The sequence below is a fragment of the Kogia breviceps genome, chromosome 17 (genome assembly GCF_026419965.1).
Source record: "Kogia breviceps isolate mKogBre1 chromosome 17, mKogBre1 haplotype 1, whole genome shotgun sequence".
Classification (NCBI taxonomy): domain Eukaryota; kingdom Metazoa; phylum Chordata; class Mammalia; order Artiodactyla; family Physeteridae; genus Kogia; species Kogia breviceps.
Genome location: NC_081326.1, coordinates 16004172 through 16025498, shown reverse-complemented (window position 1 = coordinate 16025498; position 21327 = coordinate 16004172). Strand labels below are relative to the sequence as shown.

Genomic DNA, 21327 nt, shown 5'->3' with positions numbered 1-21327 from the left:
GGCCCACACTGGGATATGGCTTGTGTGCTGGGCAGAACTGAGCTGCACATAAAGCCAGGTTACTTGTGTAGAGATTCAAGCCAAGCCCTCGCCCTCCTCAGCTCTCCAGCCCAGACACCAGAACTAATTTACGTGCCAGGTGAATAAATGTGGCTTCAATCTTCTGAAGGTGCAGAACGATTCTTGGTTCTCCTTTAGACAGTAGTCTTTCTGTAGACATAGAATTGCTAGGCTAATTTTGAAATTGCTTTTCTATTCTGGTGACTTTGGGTAGTTTGGTCTTTGAAGTATTTTGCTTTTGAAATGGCTACATGTACAGTGTGACCAAATGATGAGGCACTGCAAAACTCTGATCCTGAAGCTGGAGTCTAGACGATTCCTTCTCTCTCCACAGCTGACCAAACCATCCTCATGGTCTTTCCTCCAATAGCATCACCTGGTAATGCAATGCTAGCGTTTGTTCAGAATAATTTTTTTTCTCCTTTGGACCAAAACCAAAATCTTCAAATGTAAAATATCTACCACACTGGAAATAAAGATTTTAAACAAATTTGGGTTTTCTTTCTCATTTAGCTGAGGCTACTGAGCTTTTTACTTGGAAATTATAATTCGAGTGATTTAAAGGTTCTAACATGTATATGTCCTCCAATTATTTGAATGCAACCTCCTTGGGGCAGAGACTGTTTTGTCCATTCCTCCATTTCCAACACCTAAAACAGTGTCTAGAACCCTGTAGGTGCTTCTGTTAGTTTCCTATTTCTATGCAACAAATTACCGCAAACTTAGTGACACCAAACAACAGACACTTGGCATCTCCCAGTTTCTGTGGGTCAAGAGTCCAGATATAGTTTGACCAGGTCCTCTGCTTGGGTCCCACAAGGCTACAATAAAGGTGTCAGTCAGCGCTGAGGTCTCATCTAAGGCTCTACTAGAAAAGGATCTGATTTTGTTGACAGAATTCAGATCATACGGCTGTGATACTGGAAGCTGTGGTTTCTTATCAGCTGTTGGCTGGAAGCTTCCCTTGGGTCTAGGAGGCTGCCCTTGGCCCCTTGCCACATTGGCTCCCATAGAGGCAGCCCAGTTCTTCAAAGGCAGCAAGGAGACAGAGAGAGACTCCAGCAAGATGGGTGCTGCGATGTTATGAAATCACATACGTGTCACCTTGTACATCTTTCACCCCATTCTATTGATTATAAGCAAGTCACAGCCCAGCCACTCCAGGGGAGAGTATGACACAGTGTGTGAACACCAGGCGATGGGAGTCATGGGGAGACCCTAAGAGTCTGTCTGTCACAATTCTTTTTTTTTTTTTTTTTTGTCACGTAGTTTGCGGGATCTTAGTCCCCCAACCAGGGATCAAACCCACGCCTTCGGCAGTGAAAGCGCAGGGTCCTAATCACTGTACTGCCAGGGAATTCCCTGTCCATCACAATTCTTAATACGTTGATCCAATAAATGAATGCAGAGCCACTGTCTCTAGTGAGGACCTAGCTAGTATGATCATATGAGATAAGTTTACATTCTGAGGGCTTTATTCTATAACCCGTAGATTTTCAATTCCTTCTTTAGTTAAAACACACATCTCTGAGTGAAGATAATTTGTTAAAAGCCATCTCAGGCTTATTAAAAAACGTTTGGGGAGAGATCGTAGATGTAGCACAGAACCATAACGTTATCTTTTTTGGTGAAGAAAGCGTTTCCACAAGCTCAAAGGGATGAAGTGTCGTGGCCGTAGAGGAAAAGGCCCTGAATGGGTGTTTCCTCTTTCACGCTGTTCTCCCAGATTTTCTGAGCACACAGATAATTGGAGAAGTTCTCCCTCAGAGGTATCCAGCTCCACATGCTTTGAAGGAGAGACCAGTACAGAAAGCAAAGCGTGCATCGGGCAGAATAAAGATACTTGGGAAATGAGTATGCATTTGTAAAATGGTTCATGTTGAAATATTTTACTAACACAAACATCAAAGAAACTGGATTGATTTATATACATTAAAGTGGAGTGGGTAGAAAAAGGAGGAGGCATGGTTTTTAGTTCTCTATCTACTAAGTGATTTATAGGATAAGCTCCCGACTGGCTTATGAACTGATGAAAAATCCCTGAAGCATCTGGCCATCTGTGAAAGGAAGGGGTGATCGTGCGGGCACCAAGGGAGCAGTGGTTAGAGAGGACACATTATGCAAATGGTAGCATGTCTCTGGGGCCAGCCTGGGTGGGTGTGACCCTTCACACCTGAGGCTCTGAGTTCCTGACTTCTCATCTACCAAACAGGGAGAGAAATAGACCTACCTCTGGTGGTGGTTGTGAGAATTAGTTACACGTAATGCATTTAGAATATATCCAGGAAGATAAATACTAGCTCTAAGATTTAGTGTTATTTGTTAGAAAAACAGATGTAAACTTATCCAACTGATAATATGCATACTCTTTTATAGAAACATGAAACACAGGAAAAAAAATTGGAAATTCATTCTGAAATCCTAAGAAGAAACCATTATTACAAAGAACCATTTTCCTTTATTTTTCCTTTTATTTTTATTTTTTCCAAACCAACAATGAAATGCAGGCGCCATGTTGTGAAATGTTACAAATGGGTAATCTCTGTCATCTGGTCCAAGCTTCCTGAATGCTGGAAGCCTCATTCCTTGCAACTTGTTCACAAGGTCATGACACGCCTCTTTCCCCTAACAACTTATCAACCTACCTTCCATTTGTAAAACCATTTTTGGTTTTTCACTGTCCCCTGAGACTTCTCCAAATGGCATGCGTTCTGAGTCCTCTATCAGGACACACCAGTAACTGCACTTCCCAGCCTTCACTTTCATGCCTCTTCCTTCTCCACCCTCCCTGTTTCAGTAAATGATGGCTCAGTTCTCCTCCCCAACCCTTCCTCGGTGTGGTGTCTGCTTCCTAAGGCCCACAGATGGCTTCCACCGCTCACGTCCTGTCCTCCTCAAAGCTGGAGGTGAGTCTGTGTGCACTGCTGCAGCCATGTCAACTTCAGAGGGTAAAGGACAAGAAACGCCCCTGAACTGTGATGGGTATCTCTATGATCTAAGTTGGTAGAAGGAATGTATCTCTTTCCTCCAGCTTTGGGGATAACTGTTTCACTCGATCAAAACAGCCAGAGAAAGTTAACCTCAACGCTGATTGACTCTGGCTGACTGGAAGAGAACTCCTGGCAACAGAAATGCTGCAATGAGACAGCATCATGACTAACAAGCCAGTCAATGAAGACACGCCCCAAACACCATTTACAAACCTCCAATTTCCTTCTGACATCATTCTGATTTTTGTAAAATCAGAATGCTGAGCCCACACCCTTGTTTTATAGATGGGGAAATTCAAGTTCAGGGAGATTCAGTGTCTCACACAAGGCCACAATGATGAGTTTAGGAAGAATTGGAACAGATCCCAGGTACAGAAGTGCTGGGACCTGGGCTCTGAGAGCCATGCCACGGGACTCTCCTATAGGTTCCTCTGACTCCAAGTAAGATGCTCTCAGCACTTCAACAGATAGGGGTCCGAGATGCACCCCCTCAGATCAGATTCTGCTGCATGCAAATTACATGTGACCTAACATTCCGATATGGAACAGAACAATTAAACATCAGGGTTCTCTTATCAGATTCTTATAGAGTCCTTGTGGCATTAACTGTAGACCAAATTTTTTTTTTTTTTTGGGGGGGGGTTCCGCGGGCCTCTCACTGTCATGGTCTCTCCCTTTGCGGAGCACAGGCTCCGGACGCGCAGGCTCAGCGGCCATGGCTCACGGGCCCAGCCGCTCCGCGGCACGTGGGATCTTCCCGGACCGGGGCACGAACCCGTGTCCCCTGCATCGGCAGGCGGATTCTCAACCACTGCGCCACCAGGGAAGCCCTGTGGACCAACTTTTAAAGAAAACTGCATATCCTACTGTACAGCACAGGGAACTATATTCAATACCCTGTGATAAAGCACGGTAGAAAAGAATATGAAAAGGAATATATATATATATACATACATATGTATATATATAACCGAATCACTTTGCTGTACGGCAGAAATTAACACATGATAAATCAACTATAGTTCAATAAAATTAAAAAATAAAGAAAACTGCACACTAGGATTTAATCATCTAGATTATTCATGTCCCTCTTCATGAGATTCCTATGTATTTTTAAAAAATTTGCCTGAGTATTCTGTTTAATAAATTAATCATTTTTGGAGGCTTGACACGAGGAAATGACTTTCATCCCCATTTCACTTTGCCTATGTAGGAAGATGTTTATTCAATCACTTGTCGTCAAGGTAATATTTACTCTTAGACTTTCTAGCAGGTCATGATTACTCTCACATTGTTTCAACTGTTATGTATGATGGTAGGTTATATTAGTAACATGTCTGAGTGTCTCCTAATACTGGAAGGTCAAGAAATTCTCCAACTGGCCTCTATATTCTTGGATAATAATGAAAGACTGTCTGGATATGATTCCTAAGACTCGTTACAGAGGTGGTGGGGTTTTCTCCTTTTGAAATCATTTATAAAGCATTTTTAAAAGTTTATAACCTGTTGAAACCAGGCAAACATTTTTATTCCTGTTTTGCAGAACGGAACAAAACCCTAAGAGAAGTCTGAATCATGTTTTTATTCCTTTGTGCATCATTTCACGAAGATCAGAAGGATATCCTATTTATCAGCTTATTCTTAACACTTCACATAGGGCTTGGCACATTGTGGATACTCATTCACTATGCATTAATAGAGAAAATAATTTATTCAAATAGATTAGAGATAATACAAATTAATGTCTTAAAAGACAGACTTACCTGTAAGTAATCAAACATAGCAAATGAAACAACAAAGCAGGAAACACTGCCTGCGTCTATGCCTGCATTGACATGAACACTCTCATCAGACGTATGAACACGGTCTCCAACATTTAACCAACTTTTCAATAGACTTGCAAAGTGAATCTCAAAAAGTGATCAGAGTAAGCTACAGATTTCAATAGATCTTTATGTGATTTTGTAATTCATTGAAGATTTTAGTCTAAGTTTTATCAAAACTGTGGTGTAGATGCTGGATTATTTCTATTTTGTTTTTTTAAAAAACTCTAATTTAAATGAGTGAAGGAAAATATCTGAGTCAAGTAATGTTGTTATTATGGTATAGCAAGACAAAAAAGAATAAAAACCTTTCTGGGAAATGACAGAAAGAGCCATTAGCTGAACTGATGATCCATGCCGTCTTTCTAGTTTTTAGAATAGAAAGATCTGGAAGCTGGGATGTGGACTGCATGATGTGACCATGCCGGGGATCTCGACTGGCCATGTCCTCCAGGTACACCAGCAGATGGCAGAAGCTCCTTGGTATGTATGAGAGGTCGTTACTGACAGGCTGGGTTTTAAATCGTTCGGAGCAAACAAAAATTTCAGATCAGAAAGGGTTAAGAGATGTAATTTCACTGGGATTCTTTTGAAAAATACATCTACATAAATTTGCAGTCTTACATCTCACATCAATATGAAAGGGAGACCCATATGTACAGAATCACTCTTATTCATCATAATATATTAATCTTTTTTATTCTAGAATATTCACATGTGAGATGGTTACCGAGTTTTCAGAAAGACAAAAGCCTCAGACAGACTCAAGTCCAGATACCATGGGAATAGGGAGGAATGGGGAGTTGTTGTGTAATGGGTATAGAGTTTCAGTTTTGCAAGACAAAAAACAGCTCTGGAGAGTGGTTTGTATAATTGGAACGTACTAAACATTACTGCAATATATACACTTATTTTTTTTTTTTTTTTGGTTGTACGTGGGCCTCTCCCTTTGCGGAGCACAGGCTCCGGACGCGCAGGCTCAGCGGCCATGGCTCACGGGCCCAGCCGCTCCGCGGCACGTGGGATCTTCCCGGACCGGGGCACGAACCCGCGTCCCCTGCATCGGCAGGCGGACTCTCAACCACTGCGCCACCAGGGAAGCCCCAATATATACACTTAAAAACAGTTAAAACAACAAGGTCCTCCTGTACAGGGAACCGCATTCAGTATCTTGTAATGACCTAGAGTGGAAAAGAATCTGAGAAAGAATATATATATGTACGTAAAGCTGAGTCACTCTGCTGTACACCTGAAACTAAGCCAACATTGTAAATCAACTATACTTCAATTTTTAAAAAATGGTTAAGATGGTAAATTTTATGGTATGTGTATTTTACCACAATTAAAATGAAAAAATCCGGATATTCACTTCTGCATCTAAGGGCCTAACACATAATGCACTGAATTAATATATCTAAAACATAATACTGGAGAGCCTGAAAAACTTGGACAGCCATTGCCTCCAAAAGAAACGCTTTGGTTAGAAAAGGATACTGGGATTTATCACAGACAAATTCAAGAGGGCACTGAAGTACCTGTTGCTACTGTACGTGTTAGTTCATGAGAGACCCTTTCTTTCCAGAAAGTTCAAGGTCCATTAACTCCTTCTACTTAGCACTAATTGAGATTGTTGATATCGCAGAAAAGGGACTCAGGATGGAATCAGCACAGACAATAAACCCGCCTGTTTCTTTCCAGATGGGCCTTCCCAGTTTCTGCTGGAGAGGCACTGGTCAGCTCTGTGGGCGGAACATCTAAGCTACTTGTTAGATCTCCTCTTCAGTGGCAACGTTGTATTGAACTGTTTTCCCAGTAGAGTAACCGGAAAACTTCAGCTATCTAAAGCAGCGCTGGCCAACAGAAATACACGTAATTCAAAATGTCTGTGCCACGTTTCAAGAATATAAGCAAGTGACATGAATTTAATTTAATTTAATTTTTATTTTTTCCATAGTTATTTTTTTATTGGAGTATAATTGCTTTACAATGTTGTGTTAGTTTCTGCTGTACAACGAAGTGAATCAGCTATATGTATACATATATCCCCTCCCTCTTGCACTTCCCTCTCACCCACCCCCATCCCACCCCTCTAGGTCACCACAGAGCACCGAGCTGAGCTTCCTGTGCTGTACAGCACGTTCCCACCAGCTATCTATTTTACGCATGGTAGCGTATATATGTCAGTCCTAATCTCCCAATTCGTCCCACACTCCCCTTCCCCCGCTGTGTCCACATGTCCATTCTCTACATCCGCGTCTCTATTCCTGCCCTGGAAATAGATTCATCTGTATCATTTTTCTAGATTTCACATATATGCGTTAATATATGATATTTGTTTTTCTCTTTCTGACTTACTTCACTATTTATGACAGACTCTAGGTCCATCCACAACTCTACAAGTAACCCAATTTTTAATGGCTGAGTAATACTCCACTGTATATATGTGCCACATCTTCTTTATCCACTCATCTGTCGATGGACACTTAGATTGCTTCCACGTCCTGGCTATTGTAAATAGAGCTGCAATGAACATTGTGGTACATGACTCTTTTTGAATTATGGTTTTCTCAGGGTATATGCCCAGTAGTGGGATTGCTGGGTCATATGGTAGCTCTATTTTTAGTTTTGTAAGGAACCTCCATACTGTTCTCCATAGTGGCTGTATCAATTTACATTCCCACCAACAGTGCAAGAGGGTTCCCTTTTCTCCACACTCTCTCCAGCATTTATTGTTTGTAGATTTTTGATGATGACCATTCTGACTGGTGTGAGGTGATACCTCATTGTAGTTTTGATTTGCATTTCTCTCATGATTAGTGATTTTGAGCAGATTTTCATGTGCCTCTTGGCCATCTGGATGTCTTCTTGGGAGAAATGTCTATTTAGGTCTTCTGCCCATTTTTTGATTGGGTTGTTTGTTTTTTTGATATTGAGCTCCATGAGCTGTTTGTATATTTTGGAGATTAATCCTTTGTCCGTTGCTTCGTTTGCAAATATTTTCTCCCATTCTGAGGGTTCTCTTTTCATCTTGTTTATGGTTTCCTTTGCTGTGCAAAAGCTTTTAAGTTTAACTAGGTCCCATTTTTAAATTTTTGTTTTTATTTTCATTACTCTAGCAGGTGGGTCAAAAAAGATCTTGCTGTGGTTTATGTCAAAGAGTGTTTTTCCTATGTTTTCCTCTAAGAGTTTTATAGTGTCTGGCCTTACATTTAGGTCTTTAACCCATTTTGAGTTTATTTTTGTGTATGCTGTTAGGGAGTGTTCTGATTTCATTCTTTAAAATGTAGCTGTCCAGTTTTCCCAGCATCACTTATTGAAGAGGCTGTCTTTTCTCCATTGTATATTCTTGCCTCTTTTGTCATATATTAGGGGACCATAGATGCATGGGTTTACCTCTGGGCTTTCTATCCTGTACCATTGATCTATATTTCTGTTTTTGTGCCAGTAACATACTGTCTTGATTACTGTAGCTTTGCAGTATAGTATGAAGTGACATCAATTTTAATAGTAATTTCATTTAACACCATATACTGAAAATATGCAGTCAATATACAAATTTTCATACAAGGTAATATTTCACTTTTTTTTTGTACCAAGTCTTCAAAGTCTGGTGTGTACTTTCCACCTGTAGCACATCTTCAGTTCAGACCAGCTATATTTGAAGTGTTCAGTAATTACCGTATTGGACCGCACAGCTATAAGTATTAACACATCCCATAAATGAATAGGTAAATCCTTTAATACATCGCTTCAACTGAATGGTTCTGAATTTTGTCTAAATCTCACTTTTATTGTTGCAGTTTTGAGGATTATTTTCATTGTTGCCTAAAACTGATGGTGTCTATATACCATGAAAATGTGGAACAAATTTTTTTGAAGGGTAAGATTTTTTTTGAAGGATAAAATTTAGATGAAATAAAATTTGATGTTAATAAAGTAATGTTTTGAACTGAAAATGGGTCAGTCCTTTCACTACTACTTGTCTCATTATCAACAGCAAAACCACAAAAACGTATTTTTATTAAAATAATCTTACATTAAAATCTAGTTTTATCATGAGATGGATGCATGACAACACAGTACCATTTCTATACTTAAGTTAATATTTAGGGTGAATTCATTGACAAGAAAAAAAAGGAGAGCTTCTCCGATTCTAGGGGTACGAGACCTCAAAATTCATTGGGGGCACTATTTGTTGTGATCTTGGACCAACTCCTCTATTTTGAGGTCCTCTGGAAACTTGAAGCATTTGGGATATTAGTGCTTCGGGATCATTTTCTTACACACGGTGTGCAGCTTGCAAGGCTGGAGAGATAACGTCAGTCTCCACTGCCATCTTGGCAGGTATTTTTAGCTTCCTCGTCACACAGATGCAGCAACACAAGAGGCTGTAGAGAAACAGCTGTGTGTGGAGGTACCATGGCGTGGGAGGCTGCAGAGCACCTGCAGGATGCAAGTCTCCCAGTGTCACTGCTGATGTTCTAGACTGTGAGCCCCAAAGTCATGCTCCCACATATTTATATGCCTTGCTGAGGAGCCTGAGAAGCTTAGATCATATCATGGTGCGTGTTTTCTAAAAAAAGGCTGTAGACAGCACTTGCCAAAAATCACTCTATTTTTAATCGGTTGTTTATTTTATTTTATTTTATTTTTTTTTTTTTGAGGGATGTGAGGGAATTCAGTGTCTGGGAAAACCACTAGATGGAGAGTTTAGAAGTGAGAGGAAGGCATGAAACCCAGACGACTGAGACCAACGGGGTCAGCTTGGGGAACATCTGTGAGTTCCAGAAATTGGTCTGTGTCCTCTCCCTTCCTCCCCTTTCGTCCAGGTTTCTCAGCGCGAAAAAGTCCTCATGTCACCTTCTGCCTGCAACCTGGGTACCCTACTTGGGACTGATTCTGTAGATATCATTTTGCTTCCCCAACTTTTCTAAACCTTTCCTCTCTGCCTAATCAAACCTTATCATAAATGTCCACCCACTGCCAGACAAACTAACGGGTAATCTCATGATTGACCTTTGTTCTAACCCTCCAGCCTTTCCTAGAGGATAGTTTCTGGTATTTGAACAGGATTTCAAAAGAAAACACCCTTATCTCCGACTCCAAAAACAAAGCTGTACGTTCACTGATGTACGATGAAAGATGCAAGAGGGAAACAGCCGAGGCAGGGGAATATCATTTTAGGAAGGCAGGGCTTTTGTGCCCAAATCAGGTTGTACCCATTCTTCCCTCCAACCCTGGAGAGATTCCAAGGACTCTCATCTTTGAGCAGCAGGTTCAGCTCCCATGCCCCGACGTTTCCGTTTGGTGCTCACTTTGCTTCCAACGTGAAGCAGAAACTGGTGCATCTGATGGATATAGAGTAGTAGAATGGAAACACAAAAATGGACTGTAAACCATGGCTCCTGTTGATTAGCTGGCATTTTTTACAATAGACCCTTAATCACTCACTCACTGTTTCACTGGTTACTTGGAATTAGTCTGCATAAATCATATCAGAGCTGAAACCTGGCCCAGGGTGTGGAGACACAGAACTCTGAGAGAGGAAGGAATTCTGGAAGCTCACAAAGGATGCCTGGGGGGGCTGACAGATTCATTTAAGCCCCTCCAAGTCTCCTCCAGCATTTCAGTGTAAGGCGAAGTGCAGGATAGAGAGCCTGAGGAAGCTGTGCCCATCATACAAACTGCGCCCCATACATGAAGTAAATATTCGTTAACCTTCTCTCTGCGTGCCAGGGAGAGCTTTAGGAACTGGGAAGAGTTGTAACGTAGACAGAATCCCTGCTCTCACAAGCCTTACGTTCTAGTGGGAAATGGGAGACAGTAAACGGATAAAGAAATAGGAAAATTTCAGACAGCACTACATGCCACGAAAATAAAACCAAATAATGTGATAGAAGAGAGAGCGGTTCCTTTATATGGGGTAGTTTGTAATGAACTCTTAGAACAACACTGAGCATTCGAGGGGAGACCTGAGTGAAAATTTGTAACACGCCTAAAAGCTGAAGAATTTTACATGGAGACATAATGGAACATGCCTGACTTTGGCGGTTAAAAAAATTCGATAAATTTTGGAGTAAACAAAGCCCGGTGCAAGCCATTCTTCACACTCAGGAGGTGATAGATGACCTTGTTCTCTTGTTAGCTTCCACTCTTTATAAACGTGCCACTTGCACCACCAAAATCCGTATTACTTTTAAAACGCCAGCTATATTTCCACCCCACATCTGGTTTTGTAGCTATTCCAAATTTTCACTTGAAAATCTGAATGGCCAGGAAGTAGACAATGACAATTCAGAGAGGTCCTACACTTAATTCCAACAAAAGGTATAAATTCAAAAGGAATCTTTAACGCAAAATTTTAAAAAAAGAAAGGGTGACATGACGGGCCATTGAGCACCTTAAAATGTCTTCATCTTTTCAAATAGTTCAGAGAAGCTTTTCACCCTTGCCAGTATGCAGCCTTGGGTTTCAAGAACTCGGGATAATCATTGGGACAATCTTGTACAGGGCAGCTGACATTTAAATGGCGATACATTATTTTCTGTGTGACTTAAATTCTCTTTCGTCCACTGACTTTATAAACGTATTAGAGCAAATTATGATACTTGAAGCTCTGAGCTGAAGGACTCTAGTGAGAATGAATCTGCTTGTCTTATCTTTCCTCCTTTATCTGTTCATTTTATTCGTTTACCTTTTAAAAAACGGTACACTTCATGTGGGCAAAGAAAAGTCGATTTATAGGTTAGGGAATCTTTTTTTTTAAATCTTAGTCAATTTCTTGTAAACTTTCTAAAATTTAGTGTCTAAAATTAGAGTGCCCAGTCTACAATACATACCTCTTCTCTACTTTATTATTTCTCATGAATCCCCCCCAAACATACCCAACCCCCAATGGTCTGGTCTCCTATGGGCCAGAACAGCATTTCTCAAAAAGTGGCCAAGGACCAGCTCTATCTAAACCATCCCCTGCATGTTTGTTAAAATGCAGATTCCAGGCTCTACCATGGGCCAAGTAAGTTAGAAATTCGTAGACTGGGGTCCTGAAATCTGTGTTAAACCAGCACCCTAGGTAATTCTCATGCAATTGAAAATCCAAACTCCAGAGCATAGGTGAGTTCTGTGCTCCATCTTGAGCCTGGCATGCCCCTCAGTTTATGGTTTCAGAGCCAGGTAAAGCCAGGTTAAAAAACAAAAAACAAAAAACACAGGACCACAGATTACTAAGTGCTTTCACATACAACATCTTATTTGATTCTCACCACCACCCTTCAAAGGAGGCAGAAGATCTTAAGATTTTCATTAAAAGATAAGGGAACTGAGGTTCAGAGAAAAAAAAATGATGTTCCCACTGCATATAATTAATAAGAGGTAGACCTGGGGCTAGATTTCAGGTCTTCTAAGGAGTTCCATGCTCCTGTTTCCTGGATTGGCCATACATTTTCCAGGCACTCCAAACATGGGGTCCAAGGGACAGCTCATAGCTAGTGCTATGTGGAAAGAGGTTATATTCATGGTTGTGAACTGCTGCTACTGCTGCCCTGGCCACATCTATCACCTGGTCATGGGGGCCTCTCAGTGGCAATATGTAGTCCCTGCTGTGGACTGAACTGTGTCCCTCCAAAATCCATATGTTAAAGCTCTAACCTCCAATGTGATGGTATTTGGAGATGGAGTCTTTGGGAGGTAATCAGGTTTAGATGAGGTCATGAGGGTGGGGTCCTTGTGATGGGATTAGTGCCCTTGTAAGAGGAGACACCAAAGAGCTTGCTTTCTCTTTCTCTCTACCATATGAGGACTCAGTGAGAAGGTGACATTTGTAAGCCAGGAAGAGAGGTCTCACTAGAACTAAACCATGCTGGCACTCTGATCTCACATTTCCAGCCTCCAGAACTGTAAGGAAATAAGTTTCTGTTGTTTGAGCCACATAGTCTATGATGTTTTGTTATGGTACCCCTAGCTGACTAAGTCCCTGTTTCTCTGATATTTTTGGTACCTTAAAAGCATTTCGGCATTCAATCACCTAGGTCATATGTGCCACATATGTGCCACCAGATGTGGTCCTAAGTAATTATGACATCTCTCCAGGTCTCCATGGAAACAGTGTCTCCCCTGAACTTTTCTGTCAGGATGCAGTAGGGACAAGAAATTATTTAAGAAATGAAATAACTTATTTCAGAAAGGACAGAACCTGCAGAAGACAGACTCTGGGTATCTAGTCACATGTGGCAGATTTAAAGTACCCTGAAGCAGTTCTCCTTGGAAAAGCCATACAAGAGCACACACCCTTATCAACACCCTTTCTCCAGAATAAAAAGCAAAGACAAATATCAAATAACTGCAATAATCATGCACCAGTATCTACCCCATGTCCGATCCTGTATTTTATTGTGTGATCTTATTTCATTGTAAGAACAATAAGGTCAGATGGGGAGTATTCATTTTAATGACAAAAGAAATCAAGGGTCAAAGTTACGAACCTTGGCTACATTCCCAGAGTATTAGGGCAGAGCTTGAATTGAACCCAAATCTTCTCTGATGCTACATTTAACACCATGTATTGACCCATCAGAACTACAACAAAAATCCTTCAGTGGTAGGAGCTAAAATAAAGAAATACATTAGAAATAAATTAGAAGGTGCTTCCTTCCTATTTGGCATTTAATCGATATCTAATAAAACGATTTTTATGCGATCAACAGCACTGGGAGAAGAGGCTGTGATGTTATCAGAAAGAAGAGATGCTTAATGTGGACTGTACATTACACACTTACAAGAAAAAAAACCAGTTTGCATCAATGGTGCGACTCGGTACGTTTCCCCGTCTGTCCTAGCAGGAAGACAGGCAGCATTTCTACAAGAGAATTCACGCCACCCAACTAAAATTAGATCGTCCACATTTATGCTTTGAGTTGGTGTCATTATCTCAGTGGTGGTGTGGGAGTTTAAACCCGTAATCTCTGCGTATTTAGAACGGATAAACCTGATTTGCATAACTGCAAGAGCTCAAGAAACCACTCTACTGCATTACTTCATTCTGGTGATGAATTTTCAATGTGGAACGTTCAGAATTTACCAGTAGAGGAAAGCAACTCCACTAATTAAACTGCTGATATGCCAACTGATAGCAACTAACAAGTCCAGTGTTTAACAACATCAGGGTTACAATGTGACTCTATCAGATATGTGAATATGGGTATCAGACATCCCAGAATGGCTGGGACAGGCCAAAGCAGGATGAAGTTTACTTCTGGCAGCACAGCTGACACTGAGGCATGATGTCTCACCAGTTGGGTAAACTCCACAGATGGCCAGATCTTAATACAGAACAAAACACTGATTCGACATAAGAGGGATTTTACTTTTACATTTTTTTCTTCTAAGTCAAATGCTGCAACAACATGGGGCTAATTAGAAATATTTTTTATAGCAAAGCACCGTAAACACAAAGCATCATGGTCTGTCAGTGATTCAACGTATACTGGATAACAGCGTGAACGGTATTTAAAGCTTTTTTTTTGAGGAATATAAATTCATACTCATCACAGGCATAGTAGCAGATTTCCTAGGAATTTGCAGAGGCCAAATGTGATAGCCCATTTTTTGCTTGTTATGACTGAATTCAGCTGTAAGATAACTGCCTATTCATAATCCACTATTCTAACTTTTATTTTCAGCTTATCTTTCTAAATCCAGATTCACTGTCTGGTGGTAGTGTTGAAAACACTTTAATGATACAGTGGGACAGAAACAAATGAGTCCATATGTAACTATGGAACAGCTCTTGACCACTGTTATCTAGCTGCCTTTTATTCTATAACTGTGTGTGTGTGTAGAGGGGGTTCTGTGAATAAAATGACATTCACTTCATAGATGTTATTTCAACAGGGGGCCATATCTCCTAACAATACCATCATGTTTAATTTTCCAGAAAAGTGTTAAAACTCAGAGAATCTAACTCTGAAATCTACTGGAAAAGAACATTCCAGTTTTTCTCATGCTGCACTTTATTAAAAAATAATTCTTTGTAAGTTAAAACTTGAAAATGCCTAGGAGTTCTAAAGACTAAAATAATCCTTGCCTTGGGAAAAATCAGTGATTTCATGCAGCAGTATTCAGACATCCATTCTACCTCCACAAAGCCCAAGGCAACCGCTTCTACTTATCTTGTTCGAGACTTTGACCCTGATGTACGGCTGCCTGGCACCATCTGCTTCAATGTGTTGAGTTTTACTAAGAAGACCCGAATTAGAACCAGATTTTCATGGGTGCGTGTTTCTAACTCCTATACTATATTCCACGATATAATTTGCTTAAAAGAGATGGAAAACTTCAGGGAGGAAGAAATCGGGGCAAGAATTTCATCAGCTTGAAATGATGAAGAACTTCAAGTGATATCTTATTCCAAAAATTCACCATCAAGTCTTCAACAAAATTTTATTTCCTTGTGTTTTCCAAATGATTTTGTTCATATTTACATTTAGAATACCAAAAGGTCAGTAGAGCAAATCGTGAGTTACTTGTGGGCAGGTTAAGTATCACTCTTCACCCAGAACGCAGCACTGCTGAATTCTTCAATCTCAGAACGATAAGTAAACTTACGTCTGTTAGTAAATTAAGTTGGGATAGGCAAACAGTCAGGCTTTCTATGTTAATACCGCGTGTTGTTGGAACAGTTATGAATTGAGAAAAGTCACAGAATATATTGATGATCAGTGCTAAGTAAAATATGAGGCTGATAGTGACTTTGCTGGGGATTTATCATTTGAGAGTCTGACATTTGTACACATTTGTTTTTAGGGTTTATATGCCCTATTTCATTTGAACTCAATAATAGGTGAGCTGGCATTATTTTTTTCTACTTTAAATTATAGTTAACATTTAGTGAGTTTTAAATATGTTTCAGGCACATATATTAATTAGCTAGCTAATTAATTAATATCATTTAATCCTTATCACAATCCAATTGCCCCCAAAATGAGGAAAGTGAGGATCTGAAAAAAATACATGGATTTCTCAAACTTGGGCAGCAAGTGGGCCACCTAGGATATCAAGCCCACTTGGAGTGAGCTAAGGCCTGATATTTTCTATTCCCATATGTGACAAATATAAAGCAAAAAGTTGAAACTGAAAGAACGACACTATGGTCTTCATGTGGTGCAAGGTGGAAGGTTCATTGCAATAGAAGGTGTCCCTTCCGCAGTCCATTGTAAAGAGCCAGTGTTCCACAGGGCAAAGGAAAATCTACACAACCCTCAATACCTCCCTCCATGTTGCCAAAAGAGTCACGCATAATTTACAAGCAAGGGAGCCCTTATTATAATAGGAAGTCTAGATCATTCAAAGATCATATACTGCACAATATAAACATTATCTGTGACTAAAATAACCTGCAAGATGTTGACAGATTCAGATATGGGACTTCAATCTGCTGGGGTCCCCAAAACCCAAGAGTTGTAAGCTTAAAAGTGGTGAGTCCAACTCTAATCCCAGGGTAGCATTTGGAAACAGAGTAACCCCATCCATATTTAAGAGGTGTCTTTAGGTTTGTTACCTTTGTAAATGTTTTGGCAAAATTAACTTAGCTATCTATTTTGAAATAGCAATCAACTTTGAAAATGATGTTTTAAGATCCAGCAGATGCATAATTGTCAGGAATTTATAAGAAAATACAACATTCTGAGAATTGAAATATGGTCTCATTTTTCAGAATTATAGCACATAATTTTTTCCGTTTATTCAGTGCTCCGTGCTCCCTATAAAACGACAGATACATGAACTTATAGTGATCTCAATTTACACACCTTGATTCTTTGAGCAAATCTACCGTTAATCAGTACCAGTGAAGAAAGCAGTGTTCTGAAGGTGATTTCTTAAACCCAAGGTCAGCCTGTCATTACTGATTTGAGACAAAATTATTTTCCCTACAAATCTGATCTCACTGGATTTGGCCTAAGTCACCCTGTTATCCCCTCATGACCCAAGCTGCCAGTCTTATTCTGGCATGTTTTAAATTACAAAAATCCTGTGTTATGTAAACCATTTGTCTTCTGAATTGACCCAATCTAAATGTTGATTTTATTTTCCTTTGGAATGATTTCATTTTTAATTCAATGATGTCTTAGTCCTTCACCCTCATTTTATTTATTTATTTTTAACATCTTTATTGGAGTATAATTACTTTACAATGGTGTGTTAGTTCCTGCTGTATAACAAAGTGAATCAGCTATACATACACATATATTCCCCATATCTCCTCCCTCTTACGTCTCCCTCCCACCCTCCCTATCCCACCTCTCTAGGTGGTCACAAAGCACCCAGCTGATCTCCCTGTGCTATCTGGCTGCTTCCCACTAGCTATCTAATTTACATTTGGTAGTATATATAAGTCCATGCCACTCTCTCACTTCGTCCCAGCTTACCTTTCCCCCTCCCTGTGTCCTCAAGTCCATTCTCTACATGTGTGTTTTTATTCCTGTCCTGCCCCAAGGTTCTTTATAACCTTTTTTTTTTTAGATTCCATATATATGTGTTAGCATACGCTATTTGTTTTTCTCTTTCTGACTTACTTCACTCTGTATGACAGACTCTAGACCCATCCACCTCACTATAAATAGTTCAATTTCGTTTCTTTTTATGGTGGAGTAATATTCCATTGTATATATGTGCCACATCTTCTTTATCCATTCATCTGTCAATGGACACTTAGGTGGCTTCCATGTCCTAGCTATGGTAAATAGAACTGCAATGAACATTGTGGTACATGACTCTTTGAATTATGGTTTTCTCAGGGTTTATGCCCAGTAGTGGGATTGCTGGGTCATATGGTAGCTCTATTTTTAGTTTTGTAAGGAACCTCCACACTGTTCTCCATAGTGGCTGTATCAATTTACATTCCCACCAACAGTGCAAGAGGGTTCCCTTTTCTCCGCACCCTTTCCAGCATTTACTGTTTGTAGATTTTTTGATGATGGCCGTTCTGACTGGTGTGAGGTGATACCTCACTGCAGTTTTGATTTGCATTTCTCTCATGATTAGTGATGTTGAGCATCCTTTCATGTGTTTGTTGGCAATCTGTATATCTTCTTTGCAGAAATGTCTTTTTAGATCTTCTGCCCATTTTGGATTGGGTTGTTTGTTTTTTGATATTGAGGTGCATGAGCTGCTTGTAAATTTTGGAGATTAATCCTTTGTCCGTTGCTTCATTTCCAAATATTTTCTCCCATTCTGAGGGTTCTCTTTTTGTCTTGTTTATGGTTTCCTTTGCTGTGCAAATGCTTTTAAGTTTCATTAGGTCCCATTTGTTTATTTTTGGTTTTATTTCCATTTCTCTAGGAGGTGGGTCAAAAAGGATCTTGCTGTGATTTATATCATAGAGTGTTCGGCCTATGTTTTCCTCTAAAAGTTTTACAGTGTCTGGCCTTACATTTAGGTCTTTAATCCATTTTGAGTTTATTTTTGTGTATGTTGTTAGGGAGTGTTCTAATTTCATTCTTTTACATGTAGCTGTTCAATTTTCCCAGCACCACTTACTGAAGAGGCTGTCTTTCCTCCATTGTATATTCTTTCCTTCTTTATCAAATATAAGGTGACCATATGCATGTGGGTTTATCTCTGGGCTTTGTATCTTGTTCCATTGATCTATATTTCTGTTTTTGTGCCAGTATCATACTGTCTTGATTACTGTAGTTTTGTTGTATAGTCTGAAGTCAGGGAGTGTGATTACTCCTGCTCTGTTTTTCTTTCTCAATATTGCTTTGGCTATTTGGGGGTCTTTTGTGTTTCCAAACAAATTGTGAGATTTTTTGTTCTAATCCTGTGAAAAATACCATTGGTAATTTGATAGGGATTGCACTGAATCTGTAGATTGCTATGGGTAGTATAGTCATTTTCACAATGTTGATTCTTCCAATCTAAGAACATGGTATATCTTTCCATCTGTTTGTATCATCTTTAATTTCCTTCATCAGTGTCTTACAGTTTTCTGCATACAGGTCTTTTGTCTCCTTAGGTAGGTTTATTCCTAGGTATTTTATTTTTTTGTAGCAATGGTAAATGGGAGTGTTTCCTAATTTCTCTTTCAGATGTTTCATCATTAGTGTATAGGAATGCAAGAGATTTCTGTGCATTAATTTTGTATCCTGCTACTTTACCAAATTCACTGATTGGCTTTAGTAGTTTTCTGGTAGAGTCTTTAGGATTCTCTACGTATAGTATCATGTCGTCTGCAAACAGTGACAGCTTTACTTCTTCTTTCCGATTTGGATTACTTTTATTTCTTTTTCTTCTCTGATTGCTGTGGCTAAAACTTCCAAAACTATGTTGAATAATAGTGGTGAGAGTGGGAAAGCTTGTCTTGCTCCTGATCTTAGTGGAAATGGTTTCAGTTTTTCACCATTGAGAACAATGTTGGCTGTGGGTTTTTCATATGTGGCCTTTATTATGTTGAGGTAAGTTCCCTCTATGCCTACTTTCTGGAGGGTTTTTATCATAAATGGTTGTTGAATTTTGTTGAAAGCTTTCTCTGCATCTATTGAGATGATCATATGGTTTTTATCCTTCAATTTGTTAATCTGGTGTATCATATTGATTGATTGGCATAAATTGGAGAATCCTTGCATTCCTCGGATAAACCCCACTTGATCATGGTGTATGATACTTTTAATGTGCTGTTGGATTCTGTTTGCTACTATTTTGTTGAGGATTTTTGCATCTATGTTCATCAGTGATATTGGCCTATAGTTTTCTTTCTTTGTGACATCTTTGTCTGGTTCTGGTATCAGGGTGATGGTGGCCTTGTAGAATGAGTTTGGGAGTGTTCCTCCCTCTGTATATTTTGGAAGAGTTTGAGAAGGATAGGTGTTAGCTCTTCTCTAAATGTATAATATAATTCGCCTGTGAAGCCATCTGGTCCTGGGTTTTTTTTGTTGGAAGATTTTTAATCACAGTGTCAATTTCAGTGCTTGTTATTGGTCTGTTTATATTTTCTATTTCTTCCTGGTCCAGTCTCGGAACATTGTGCTTTTCAAAGAATTTGTCCATTTCTTTCAGGTTGTCCCTTTCACTGGCATATAGCTGCTTATAGTAATCTCTCATGATCCTTTGTATTTCTGCAGTGTCAGTTGTTACTTCCTTTTCCTTTCTAATTCTATTGATTTGAGTCTTCTTCCTTTTTTTCTTGATGAGTCTGGCTAATGGTTTATCAATTTTGTTTATCTTCTCAAAGAACCAGCTTTTAGTTTTATTGATCTTTGCTACTGTTTCCTTCATTTCTTTTTCATTTATTTCTGATCTGATCTTTATGATTTCTTTCCATCTGCTAACTTTGGCATTCTTTTGTTCTTCTGCCTCTAATTGCTTTAGGTGTAAGGTTAGGTTGTTTATTTGAGATGTTTCTTGTTTCTTGAGGTAGGGTTGTATTGCTGTAAACTTCCCTCTTAGAACTGCTTTTGCTGCATCCCATAGGTTTTGGGTTTTTGTGTTTTCATTGTCATTTGTTTCTAGGTATTTTTTGATTTCCTCTTGTTTTCTTCAGTGATCTCTTGGTTATTAAGTAGTGTATTGTTTAGCCTCCATGTGTTCGTATTTTTTACAGATTTTTTCCTGTAATTGATATCTAGTCTCATAGCACTGTGGTTGGAAAAGATACTTGATACGATTTCAGTTTTCTTAAATTTACCAAGGCTTGCTTTGTGACCCAAGATATGATCTATCCTGGAGAATGTTCCACGTGCACTTGAGAAGAAAGTGTATTGTGTTGTTTTTGGATGGAATGTCCTATAAATATCAATGAAGTCCATCTTGTTTAATGTATCATTTAAAGCTTGTGTTTCCTTATTTATTTTCATTTTGGATGATCTGTCCATTGGTGACAGTGGGGTGTTAAAGTCCCCACTTTAACACATAGTAACACTGTGATTGTGTTACTGTCGATTTCCCCTTTTATGGCTGTTAGCATTTGCCTTATGTACTGAGGTGCTCCTATGTTGGGTGCATAAATATTTACAATTGTTATATCTTCTTCTTGGATGGATCCCTTGATCATTATATAGTGTCCTTCTTTGTCTCTTGTAATAGTCTTTATTTTAAAGTCTATATTGTCTGATATGGGAATTGCTATTCCAGCTTTCTTTTGATTTCCATTTGCATGGAATATCTTTGTCCATCCCCTCACTTTCAGTCTGTATGTGTCCTTAGGTCTGGAGTGGGTCTCTTGTAGACAGCATATATACGGGTCTTATTTTTATATCCATTCAGCCAGTCTATGTCTTTTGGTTGGAGCATTTAATCCATTTACATTTAAGGTAATTATTGATATGTATGTTCCTATTGCCATTTTCTTAATTGTTTTGGGTTTGTTGTTGTAAGTCTTTTCCTTCTCTTGTGTTTCCTGCCTAGAGAAGTTCCTTTAGCATTTGTTGTAAAGCTGGTTTGGTGGTGCCGAATTTTCTTAG

General features: G+C 39.4%; 1 protein-coding gene across 2 annotated transcripts in view; it reads right to left on the bottom strand.

The window, feature by feature from the left end:
- KCNB2 (potassium voltage-gated channel subfamily B member 2) overlaps positions 1–21327 on the bottom strand; it is a 365241-nt gene that overhangs the window by 270957 nt on the left and 72957 nt on the right. The window lies entirely within an intron of this gene.